Here is a 14092-nt window from a genome sequence, read left to right on the forward strand (position 1 = left end):
AATACAAAGATGTGCACACTTGTACACACCGACTTCCATGCACCATGAATAATTTTCATTAAAGACACTTTATGAAAACATATCTGTTTTCAATAATGGGCTTTAATAATAGACCATATAGAAAGGACATATTAGAGAAAAATTTGTTATGATAGTTATTTGGACAAATGATATGAGAAGATTCGAAGGAAATCATAGATGCCACAACAATAACTTTGGAACAGAGAAGAGAGGTGATTGTCATCAGAAATAACATTCTCTAAGAAAAAATCAAGTTATCTTCTCCACTGGAAATCATCAGAACTTCCAACAATAAGAGAATGCCAGGTCAAAGGAAAACTGGATATAAGTATAGCAAGATTTCTATAGTTCATGGATCCCCAGATCATTTGTAATAAAATAATTCTACCTCTCACTTTCAGAAAAAGAAAAGAAAGTTAGAAGATTAGTTGGAATATATTTGCAATAAATTTCCTATGCATTTGTAAGCTTCTATATAAATATACCTCTTTTAGCTAGCAGTAACAGTGGAGTGACCCATGAGGTTCCATAAAAATGTATCCAACATAAACCTCAGGAAAGCAGATACATGTGGATGAGTTCTGAGAAAGCTGAGAAGATGTGTGCTTGAAGTGTGTGCAAAAGCAAAAACCTGGGGAGGACTAACAGTGTGGGCACTATAAATATATACATATTTGTATAAATGCACACACATCCCGGGCACTATAAATATATACATATTTGTATAAACACACACACATCCCAGTAAAACACTGTATGTGTGTGTGCATAAAAGAGATTTAAATACATTGGTTATATAAGTTCATTATGATCCAAAGTAAGAGAGAAATGGATAACTGAATAGGCAGTACCTCAAAAATTTAATTTTCTTTCTGTCTCATATAATGTGATGTTGCTTTCTGTAAATCAATATTGCACAAAATATAATTCTATGTGTACAACATATCCTTTAAACTCCAGTCAACTCTATTATTCAGGGCCTAATTAAAGAAATAACAATCTGTTATGGAGAAAAAATCGGCTGTACAGTACTTGGAATTACTGTTACATGGTGTATTTTATGCATTTTGGGTAATGTAGTAGGATTTCAAGGGAAATTTTGTCTAGGAGGGATTTTGCATTATATACTGATTTAAAAAAAAAGGCCTACTGTTATCACCCACTCCACAATGAGAGCCAAACACATCAGTAAAATGAGAGAGAAAAATGAAACTTTCTTAAATACTGAGATTATCTGGAAAATTTTAGTGGCTGTGTACAATCTTTCATATAATTCTCAATATATATGATATACTATACTTCTTGTTTGTTCAGTCAGTATCTAAATCTCTGTTTTTAGTAAGTGTGTTTATTTATTATTTATAATATTTCCAAGGGCCCAGGGACAAACATGCTCACCTAGAAATTTCCATGAAATTAATTACTTGCAATAATCTTTGTACATATATATTAATATTATTCAGGAACAAAGAAAATGCTTATTTATGATTTTGTTAATATGGAGACAATAGCAATAGAAGATGGTATTTAGGTTAACAGTCCCATTAATACATCAAAACTCTCCTTGACAAAACACTCTTCTCAGTCAATTCCCCAAGGAAAATTTAAACACAAAAGGAAAAGCTAAGAAACACTTTAATGCTAACTGGATGTTTCATGGAATAAGATCAATCAAATGGCAAGGAGTGAGAAGTCTATTCTGAACCTGGGTATAAATAAAGTTATCTGATTCATTTTTAAGAGCAAGTGAGATGGTGTTTTAAACTTTATATGACACTTGCATTTTTTTTTTCCCCTATTGGTTTCTCAATTGAGCTCAAAGGGAAAAACTGTAAGTGGCTTTCTATTCTAGTGAGCAAAACTACAGTGAAATATCACATCAAATAGGGAGCTCTTTGTACGGTCCGTCCTTTAAGTTCAAGTAACATCAAATTAAGACGAGTCAAAAGTTGATGATTTTTATCCTCAATGTAGTATAGAAAAAGAATGTGTTGGATCTCATTACTAAGAAAGGTCACATACACCAATGTCAAGAGACAGAGAAAGGAGGAATATTTGCCTAACTGCATAGAACAGAGCTAGCCTAGGTCCTAAACGCAGGTGTTTTTTCAAGGAGGGTCAAAAGTCCCAATTGAATCACCATTTACAAAAGAACAGAAAAGAAAGAAAAGAAAAAGAACAAAGAGAAAAAAGGAAAGAAAAGAGAAAACAGCTGGAGAACAGTCTCTTGCACTTCCACTCCTACATAATTTTCCTTTGAAAAGGAAGATCGGTGTGAATGCAGGTATCTCCTTGGCCAGCCACAGTCAAGAAGGAAAAGCAACTAGAAGATATTAGGCTAAACAAAATAAGTCAATCAGAGAGACGATTATCATATGATCTTACTCATATGTGGAATTTAAGAAACAAAACAGAGGAGCCTAGGGGAAGAGAGGAAAAAATAAAGCAAGATGAAATCTTGAGATGAGAGGGAGACAAATAATAAGAGATTCTTAATCATAGGAAACAAACTGAGGGTCGCTAGAGGGGGAAGGAGTGGGGAGGTGGGGTAACTGGGTGAGGGGCATTTAGGAGGGCACATGATACAAGGAGTACTGGGTGTTATCTAAGACGAATAAATCACTGACCTCTACCTCTGAAACCAATAATACATTATATGTTATTAATTGAATTTAAATTTTAAAAACTCTATTTAAAAATAAAAAAATTGCCTATTAGCAAAAAAAAATATTAGAAAAGAAAAAATAACAAAGAGAAAGATGGAAATGCTTTTTCCCCTATTCTAATGGCCTAACACTTGCAAAACGTTATGCCCCCAAAGTATGACAACCACTAATTAAAGAAATTTTTCAGATCCTAAACAGATACAAGAGATTTAAGCACCTATGAGCAGCTCTTAATGAAAGTAATGAGTAATGTTAAATGAAAAACACTTGACTGGGACTGATTCATAATAATATCAAATGACTTATTCTATCATTGGATTGATAATGTGGATTTCAAAACATATAATACTTAATTTTTTTTTAATACTTAAATTTAAATAGGAATTGTATCTCATTAACACATAGAGGCAGTGATACTGGAAACCTGGGCCTCTTGACTGGGCCAAAGAAAGAGTCAAATTGAGCATTTTGATAAAATACATTCTGAATTTGTTAAGAATACAAAATAGGCAATTTGAAAGGCAAATTATTTAGTTGTTAGATAATGTTAACTTATTATGTATCTGTTCTTTTAAAAAAATAAATCAACACTAAAATAGCGTGCTGAAGCTATGCTTTAAGTGATTTTATCATTAGTAAGAACAACAACATTCCTGAAATAATCAGTTAAACGATGCTTTCAAAGAATCAAAATGATGTAGGCTGTCCAGGGTTGTTTTGGAAAGAAAGAGCCGTGACTCCAAAGACACACTCTGTCATCTTTGCTTTCAAAACATATGGCACAAATAGATAATTAATGTCCCCTAAGCATCTGTGGATGGTGCTCAGGCATTTGGTTCTCATGTAAATATGGCCAAGAGTTTAAAAAAAAAGTCTCTTAAGTACAGAACATGTAATGTGACAGTACTGTACCTTATTTTTTTAAGTTTTTATTTATTTATTCATGAGAGACACAGAGAGAGGCAGAGACACAGGCAGAGGGAGCAGCACACTCCCTGCGGGGAACCCGATGCAGGACTCAATCCCAAGACCTGAGCCAAAGCCAGACACTCAACCACTGAGCCACCCAGGTGCCCCATATAAAAGTAATTTCAGCTTAATATATCTTACAATTTTTCTCAGGTAAAAAGGCAAATACTTTTTTTTTTAAGTTTTTTTTTTTTAATTTTTATTTTTTTATGATAGTCACACAGAGAGAGAGAGAGGCAGAGACACAGGCAGAGGGAGAAGCAGGCTCCATGAACCAGGAGCCCGACATGGGATTCGATTCCGGGTCTCCGGTCGCGCCCTGGGCCAAAGGCAGGCGCTAAGCCCCTGCGCCACCCAGGGATCCCAAAAAGGCAAATACTTTAAAGGTCAAATATTTTTCAAATATTAAATAATTCAAGAATTTAATTCCATGCAACACAACTAACATCATAATGGAACTATTTAAAAAAAAAAAAACCAATAGTAATATATACTTTTCAAGGAAATTTAAAAACTCCTTTTACAAACTCGTAAGTATGACCACATTTAGATCATTTTTATTGTTAAAACTTTTTTTCTGATTTACGTAAACTCACTTTGGATACCAATACTCAATTGCTATTCCAGATAATTCTAAAGAGTAAAAATAAAATATTATTCAGACCACATATTTCCAACCTGTTCTCTGCTGAAGGCACGTCTTGACCTGTTACTGGTCCAAGAGGTATATTTCTAATGAAAAATAGTCAAAAGAGGAAAAACAAGAGACATTCTTCGAAATGAGGTATTCTATCTCCCTCTTGTGCTTCATTTAAAAGAAAACACTAGCAGTCACTGATTCTGTGCTTTCCAGTCTGATACAATTGCAATCAGAGCAGCAATGAAAGCTGGTCCCTGAGGTTCCTATGGACATTGCTTGAAGAGCATCACAAAATCAATTAAAGATATGCTGAACAGTTTGCAGATCACTTTGTGTTTGTATCCTGAGATGTCTGGAAGCTAATAAGCAAGAAAAATGGTATTGACTCCTTGTTCTGCTCCTGTTCTCACTAAGCTCATTTGTCAGACAAAATCCAAGACCAAGCCAACAATATGTCGTACTAGCAAAACAAATTGAAAACCCTACTGGTTTGGGTCATACTGCAGTACAAATGATAGAACTGACTACAAGAAATATAAAGGAAAATTTACTTTTCAGTTGAGAACTATGACAGGGAAAACAGTGGCCCCATATCAGCATGCCAGAAACGCTACTGTTGCAACCAAATTACCAAGCTTAATAAACTTTCAACTTAATTATATCCACTTAAGTGTAAATACTTTGCCAATGAAACTTTTAGCACAAGTCTTGTTTTTTTAAGACTATTTTAAAGTATGGAAGCTCAATGTCTTATTAAGCTCTCACCAAAAAAACACTTAGTTCTGGCATGAAAGAGATACATTTAGATGTTAGTTAATATTTTAAAAGAAGACTGAACAAATGCATACATATAAATTATTCATGTAATCTCAATATAAACATTCATACTTGCTCTAGAATTCAAGATATTATAAGTTAGCATATGTACTGATGTATCAAAAGAGAGGAGATGATGGGACACCTGGGTGGCTCAGTGGTTGAACATCTGCCTTTGGCTCAGGGGGTGATCCTGGAGTCCTGGGATCGAGTCCCACATCAGGCTCCCTGGATGGAGCCTGCTTCTCCCTCTGCCTGTGTCTCAGCCTCTCTGTGTGTCACTCATAAATAAATAAGTAAAATACTGAAAAAAAAAAAAGGAGGAGAGGTTATTTCCTGATAATCCTTCCATTTATTTGTAATCAATCAACTATTACTATTCACAGAAGTTTATTGTTCCAAGGTATTTTATTTTTAGAAATTTATATTATCAAATTTATTATATAACAAATTATCCCCCAGATCAGTGGCTGAAAGAATCAGGAACAGTCATTTATTCTTGCTCAAGTGTTTGTAGGTCAGCTGAGACTCCACACAGCCTTCTGCTTCAAGCTGCTGGTCTAGAGCTTGGTTTCTTGCTGTAATTTGGGCTCAGGTCTGCTCAACTGTGGTTAATTGGAGTTCAGACTGAAGAGGGAGTGATTGTCATTGGGTAAAGCAAATCACATGAGCAAACTCACAGTCAAGGGGTGGGACTTTGCCTCTGATGGGAAGAGGTTCAAGGTCCCGCAGCAAAAGTAGGTTGCAAGGGATTGGGGAGGAATTTGGACCATTTTATTCTGTAGAGAAATATTGTGCTTACTAACCACATAGAACATCTTTTAATGACAAACCCAGAATATTAAAGAGACTATTTTTAATTCAAGACAATTAAGAACTCTTTCCACATATACAAGTATTCTTTAAGCATTGTTTGATCTGCATTTCACAAATTTTGCTATATTGTATCTTTATTACCATTCAGTTGAACATATTTGTAATTCCGTTCTCATTTTTTCTTTGCGGAAAGGATTATTTACAATTTTGTTATGTAATGTCTAGATAGTTGGGTATTTTCTATTTAAGTTTTTATTACACTATTCAGCTAAATTACTCAGTGGCTAGATAACATATTCTGAATATTTCCTGCCCTTTCGGAGGTACCGATACTTGCTTTATGCAACAACATGTTAGGTAAAAATACACATTCCATGTGCATTTCAGATCGTATACTTTGGAATTATTGATATCAATTAGGCCAATGAGATCAATGGCCTTTTATCTATTTTGTTTTCTGTCTTTGGGGATGGAAGGCTCTCATATTTTCCTTGGAGATTTTAACTGCCCCCCACCCCCCAAAATCTCTACTTTCCCATACTCTGATGCTTCCTCCAAACAGTCCCCATGTAAAAGTCTTTTTAAGAAGTTAAAATTCTTAGGGCACCTGGGTGGCTCAGCTGGTTAAGCTCAGGTCATGATACCCAGGTCCTGGGATGGAGCCCCACTTCTGGCTCTCTGCTCAGCAAGGAGTCTGCTTCTCCTTCTCCCTGTGCCCCTCCTCTCCTCCTCCTCCCCTAGGACCCCACTTGCACTCTTAAATGAATAAGTAAAATCTTTAAAAAAGTTAAACTCTCCCACCCATCTTTCTAGGAATGTAGAAACTTCTTTTTCACATTATTCCACCTAGAAATCCTCTACCTTGAAATATACCTAGAAATCCTTCCCCACTGAAGCTGAGCTTGCACGGAGTTTCACAGAACTAGGAGGTGGAATGCTGACACAGATTTTCTCAGTTCTGTGTGTTCTCAGTTTACTTCTCAGGTGTTATTTTCCATTGAAAATTTAAAATTCCCTGTCCTATCCTCCTGCACTGCTCCCCCTTTTCAACCCCCAGACTGTGGGCCAGAAGAGCTTGGCAGCGGGTTCCCTGAGAAGGACGACCCCCATTTATGTCCTCTGAAAATCTTTCTGTCCTCAAAGGCCTTTTCCTCTTGCTCTTCTTTTTTTTTTTTTTTTTTTAAGATTTTATTTACTTATTCATGAGAGAGAGAGGTGGAGACACAGGCAGAAGGAGAAGCAGACTCCCTGGGGAGAACCTGATGTGGGACTTGATCCCAGGACCCCGGCATCACCACCTGAGTCGAAGGCAGATGCTCAACCTCTGAGCCACCCAGGTGCCCCTTCCTCTTGCTTTTATTGGAACTTTCCTATAAGCTGTATTGTGACATAGATTATACACTTTCTGGTTTAGGGGACTTACTCAGTTTTTGATAGATATTAGGAACCGAGCAAACATCACTGTTTTATAAGAAGCTTGGTGAATAAACCTATTGTTCCTCTAAATACAAACAGTATCAGAATTTAGACTGAAATACAAACTCTTATATAAGACTTTATCCACATTTATCAAACAACATAGTACAAATATTGACTCAAATGTTTGTATATTTTTGCCTGGGTAAGGCAGAGCAAATATTGAAGAATGCATATATTTTATGTAAAACATACTTCTGCTTGGGGACAGACTTGTAAATGTTTTAAGTATAATTATTTTGAACTTCAGTTGGGTACTGAAATAAATAGAGTTTCATAATTGGAAGGGAACATAATAATCTCTTGCTTTACTTTTTTATGGATAAGAACATTCAAACACTGAGTTTTAAGATGATTTCTCATCTCCGTTCTCTTTTCAAGAACTGATTCTCCATTTGGACAGTTATATTGGTGCAATTTATAAATTTTTTTAAAGATTTTATTTCTTCATGAAAGAGAGAGGCAGAGGGAGAAGTAGGCTCTTTGAAGGGAGCCTCATATGGGATTCGATCCCAAGACCCTGGGATCACAAACTGAGCCAATGGCAGATACTCAACCACTAAGCCACCCAGGTGCCCCAGTTTATGAATCTTATCTTAGATTTTTACCCTTTTACGTATGTATGTGTTTAATTTTTTTAAGGATTATAATAAAATCCTTAAAAGTTAATGGTATATAATCCAATTTTCATTTTAGTAACAAATTTACAGGAAGAAAAAAATTTCTGTGGAAATAGTGAACCTTGAACATTTATATTTTAGTTCCCTTATATTGATGCATAAAAGAAAGTATTAGATATATATATCTATAACCTCCATATGTACATTTTACAGTACTAAAGAATAACATATAATTTTCACATTTAAATGGCAAAGCACAAAAATAGCTAGTTCCATCAAACAATATGTGTCACATGATTTTCTTAGGGCATAAACATATGTTAGTTAAGTCATTTAGTCTAACAGGTAGACATATTATCTTCATTTTTCAGGTGGGAAATTTATGGATATAAAAGTCATTTGTCCAAGATTGCACATCATACGATTCTTGAGTTGACACTCTTCATACTAAAATATTTTGCCTTTAAACCAATTTTAATGATGAATACAACGCAGAGCAGGACAGAAGGATTCTGGATCAAACAATGGTTAATTCTGGGGTAGGTAAAGATAGGGTAATGATTTCAGGAGAGTAATTCTCCCAGAGAAAGACTGATTTTAAAAGATTAGGAATAATCTGACTTTTCCCCTTTTCTACCATAGTACCATTTGCAAATGAACAGATTTTCTATAAATATACACACATTTCTTACATAGGACTGTGACTAATCTAGTTGGATAACACCAGAAAGCTGTATGATCAATTTATAGAAACCTCTGTGCTGTACACCATTTCATGTTTCCCTGAGAGGAGAAACTTTACCAGTGAAGGATCTCCTTAGATATATATTTGTCTAAACTAATTTGCATTATCTAAAGTAATTAGGGATTTTATCTAAAGTAACTTGCAATTTAAAAATGTCAAGTCTCTCAAGAGACATGGTTTAGTACAGTGTTTCTCATTATATGCTCTGAGAAACTCTGGGGAACACAAAGGATGGAAGTGGGGGTGGGAAGGAGTCAGGGTGCTTAGGCTGCTGAGCCCCAGAGTGGCTTTGACAGAAACAGACCCAGCTGCATGTAGTATACTGTTTTCCTTGGGCTGCCCTGACAAAGTAGCACAAACAAGATGTTTCAAGAGGACATAATTTATTCTCTCACTGTGTGGGGGCAAGAAGTCTATGTAGGATCAAGGTGTTGGCAGAGATGATTCCTTAGGATGGGTAGTGGAGAGAATCTGTCCTTTCCTCTCATACAGATTCTGGTGTCTGTAATCCTTGGCATTCCATGGCTTGCAGACTCATTGCCCTGCTCCTCTGGCTTCATACGGTGGGTTCAAGTATGAAATTAGGTTCCACTAATCTTCCTGTTTTTCAGTCAGTTGATTTGAGACTTTAACTACATATGCCAATCCCTTCACAGTAAGACCTAGCTAAGTGCTTGATCACACAATTGGGAGAAAGTATGTTTATACAAGGAGCTGCAAACCCCAGGTACTCCATTAGTTTCCTAGGGCAATACTAACCAACTGCCATAATTATCGGCTTAGAATAATGAAAATTTATTGTCTCACAATTCTGCAGGCTGGAAGTTCAAAATCAAGGTTTTGATAGAGCCGTGCTCCCTCTGAAATGTTAGTGGAATCCTTCCTTGCCCCTTCCTATATGTTGGAGATTTTCCCTCAGTCTATGACATTCCTTGACTTAGAGAAGTATCACTGCAACTGGCCATCTGCAGATGACATTCCTTCTGGGTCTTCTACATCTTCTTCCTTCCGAGCATGTCTGCATCCATGTCCAGATTCCCCCCTTTTATAAGGATGCCAGTCATATTTGATTAGGGTTCAGCCTAGTGACCTCATTTTTAAAAATATTTTATTTATTTATGAGAGAGAGACACAGAGAGAGAGAGAGAGAGAGAAAGAGGGAGGCAGAGACACAGGCAGAGGGAGAAGCAGGCTCCATGCAGGGAGCCTGACGTGGGACTCGATCCTGGGTCTCCAGGATCAGGCCTTGGGCTTATGATGGCGCTAAACGACTGAGCCACTCAGGGCTGCCCTTGTGACCTCATTTTAACTTGATTACCTCTTGAAAGACCCAATTTTCAAATAAAGCCATATTCTGAATTACTGAGGGTGAGGACTTAAACATATTTTTTTGAGCGGGACATAATTCACCTCATAGAATCTAATTTATATATTGGACTTTCTACCATACTTGGTTTAAACAAGGAATCCATGCCTAAAAGAAAACCCCGCTGACAAAATCCCTAAAGGTTTTTAACCAAGTGACACCAAGTTTAATACAAGTGCATATGTTTTAGAAAAAAAAAATTGGAATGTAAATTAAAGAGAAAATCACTCACCTTTTGAACTGGAAATTCCACCTCCAAATATTTACTCCAAAATACATAACAAAACCAAACTAGCGAATTCATATATATATATATACACACACACAAGTAAATATTCACAGTAATACAATTTGTACTATTTCTATAAAACAGAAACCAGATCAAATAACCATTAGCAAATTATCTAAAATGAGGAAACAGGTGTATGCATCAATTTAGATAATATTCACAGACTACATGATGCCAATGAAAGTTGAAGAACCATATAAACACAAGATATTATAACAAAACATGCTATTTTTAATGCAAAAGTATGGAATTGTAAAACTTGCACAGATAAATAAATACTTGCTGTAGGATGGTGATGACTCTAAATATTACCTCTGGAACTGACGAGAAAGAAACCAGTTTTGGAAGGCAAAATTGGGCTTCAACTTTTCTGTGTGTAGTATTCACTTAAAAAAAAAAAACACTGAAGCAGATATATGGTCCTTGTTAAGATTTGAAAAAACTAGCACTGATGATTATTGCCTTATTCTCTATGTCTTTGTTTCTGTAATTTTAGATGTTCTATTGTTTTTAATCAAAAATACCTAAAAAACCAAGTTGTTCCAATATTAAACTCTGCAGGTTTTACTTCTGAAAATAAACATATTACTATAAACAAGGCAAGCAACCTCCATGTGGTTCTTTTTTTCTCATTAAAACAATATTTGCTTCTAAGAAGTATTATGAAGAAACAATTTGGAGGGAAGTGTTTTGAAATTTTGAAATCCCTATTTAAGACTAAAGTATTCATGTAATCATAGAAACAATTTGGCCAGATTTTTATAAAATTAAATAATATAGATTGGTGATCTGTAATACAGAAAATTACAGTGGGATTTTGGTAATATTTTGGAGCTATTTACTTTTTATTTGTGATTAATTAATTATTGGCTAGAGTCAAGACAGATTAAATACAAATTATACAAGATAAAGATTTTCAGAAATTTATTTATTTCTATCTATGATTAATGTGATAGTATGCTTTTTCCAAAGATTTATCTTAATGGGATCATTTTTATCAGGGTAAATGTTAGATTCTGGAGTATAGCTGGCTGATTAATAGTGAAAGCTTGCCATCTGGTGGACAAAGTGAAAACTTTGGCAACTTTCTGGCTAGAAAACCGGTAAATCTGTATCCTTTGGGATTAAGCATTTGCTTTGTGTGTATTTATTTGTAGCTCATGGCTGGGTAGCCTGAATCACACACACGTACACACACTCAACAGCCCTAATGGATTTTCATTTGTATTTAGACGATTAGTATGAAGTGCTCTAATGAGGATGATTTAGATTAATCTGCACAAAATGTGATTTTCCTTGAGCTATATTATCTCATCAACCCTGTTTAGACACTGCTTTTGAAATAATTTGAAGAACTTTAATTCACAGTCATGTGCAAATAAATGTCATATATGGTTCATAGTCCTTTTGGTGCATCCTCCTTTTTAAACTCCTGAATAATTCACCTAAATGTTAAATTCACACCCTCAACCACCACCCCTGCCAAATTTACATACCCAAATTAACCATAAGAGTGAGCAAATAGAGTGAGTTCTGTGTTGCCCACCAGACCAGATTGTTTCAGTGAGGATTCTGGGAACTCCTTCAAATCCACAAACTTCCTTTAAAGGGAGATTAGGATTGAAAGAAATGCTCTTTTCCTTTTCACTTTGCATGCCGCATGGCCCTGGGGTGATGGAAGATTAGAGGTCTCGCAGTACTGTGTAACAGTGAACATTAGAACGTTTGCTTGCTTGAGTTCAATCTTAGCTTTTGGAGAGAGACAGAGATGCTGTCTGATAGAGGGTGAGAGCTGCACTGGACAGAGATTAGTAGGATAGCAATGTTGCTCTCCTCCTGAATTAACTCCTCCTAGACTCTCCATATGCACCTTGGGCTAATTTTTAAGAGACAAACAAGGTCTTAAAGTGTAAAATAAAATAGGAGTGGGCTTTGCAAACTAAAAAAAGATATCTGTATATGCTGCCATTCAGCTGCTTCCTCTTCGCCATTTTGTTGTCATGATATGACTTGCAGACATAGATTATATGGGTCAGAGCTGAAATGTATAATGAATGTTTAATGTTCCTTTTTTCTTCTTTTGCAAAATTTTCTCATTTACTTATTTATTACCTCCTTCTGTGTATATTTTCTTAGGAGTCATGTTTTGCAAACATGTTGCCCAATGTGGTGATTTCTGAGACAATATGGGACACACAAGAGGATGATGGTGGTTAAGGGCCTTGGCCAATGGACAAATCTAATTAGGTTATGTTGCAGAGTTACTATCATTTGAGATGTTTCATGTCATGCATGTGAAAGGAATACAAGAGAAAGCCAGCTGCACAAGGAGAACCTTGTACTAATGGCGTTTACATGAGGTAGTGAATCACGCTGCCACCTACCATTATGAGTTATCTGTAAAGCACAATGGTTTCTGTGAAATCATGAAAGATGGAACTAAAATCAGAGCTACTGAACAAGTAAAGGTGCTAATTATCTTAAGTGATTATTGGGATCTCAAAGTAAAGATTTTTGTTAAACAAAAAAGTCATAATTCTTAAAATGGCTTAGAAAACAAATTATTAGCAGAACTTTATGTCCACAAGAGGGAAGAAAATAAAAGTAGTATTGGTGAAGAACAAATAATATTCACAGGTAAATTAGGATGCATATATGAGAAAATTAGGGTAAGGATATGAAAAAATACAATGTGGGAATTTGAAAAGATCCCCTTCTCAAACAGTACAAGTACTGAAGACACAGAAATGATGTTCAGGAGATTTAAAGAAACACATTAATTTCTCTGTCTAGATTGATTGTATCAATAAATGCCATGTGTAGCATTTGTAGGATTTGCAAATAATGGTGAAATTCAACATTTTTTCTTATAATGAGCTTCCCCAAACCAGCAGAAGCATAAATATATTTCAAGTTTTGTCCTCATCTGGAAACTGTAAGAGTATCTTAGAGGAACTTTGTTGATGTCTGTATTATTGATGCCCTTCAATATTTGGTTTGGTGATGTTTCATCTCTCAAGTTGCAAATTAAAGTCTCAATGTTTCATAAAACACTGTCTTCTTCACAGAGAGAAGTTATCGTCATAAACTCTTGGGTTTGAAAAATAGTTCTGGAAGGTGTCACTTAATGGTTAGTGTTATAAGGCTACTTCAGTCAAAACAATGAGGAAGCCGCAATAACAAATATATAATTCTCCTCCAACACTGAGTAATCTTGTGGTTTAGCAGAGGGAGGTTTCTCACCGGGGTATTTGAATAGAAAGGAGAATTGCAGGAATAATTCCAACAAAATAGTAGGCCATATTTTCTGTCTGTTTTGAAGAGGATGGGTAGTCATGAATGTAGCCTACTTAGAAGAAAAACCCCATCATGTAAACCAGTTGGATAAGTCTCTTTATGACCCTAGGGGGAAAAAATGTTTTGCCTTTAAGTGGACTTAGAAACCCAATTTTTGGAAACATGACTCAAAAAAGGAAATGGTGAACTGTTTCCATTCTCACAGGGGATTCAGAGTGAGGAAAAATATCAGCGAGTCTCAAGTCTTATTGAAAACCACTTGGACAAACTGTAGAATCAAAATTGAAAAATAGCTACCCTCTCTCTCAACACAAGTGTGAGACAAGATGATGGGCCTGTTCAGAAAACTTACACTCAGCCTCAGAAAATTG

Source organism: Canis lupus, chromosome 1 (genome assembly GCF_048164855.1).
Source record: "Canis lupus baileyi chromosome 1, mCanLup2.hap1, whole genome shotgun sequence".
Lineage (NCBI taxonomy): Eukaryota > Metazoa > Chordata > Mammalia > Carnivora > Canidae > Canis > Canis lupus.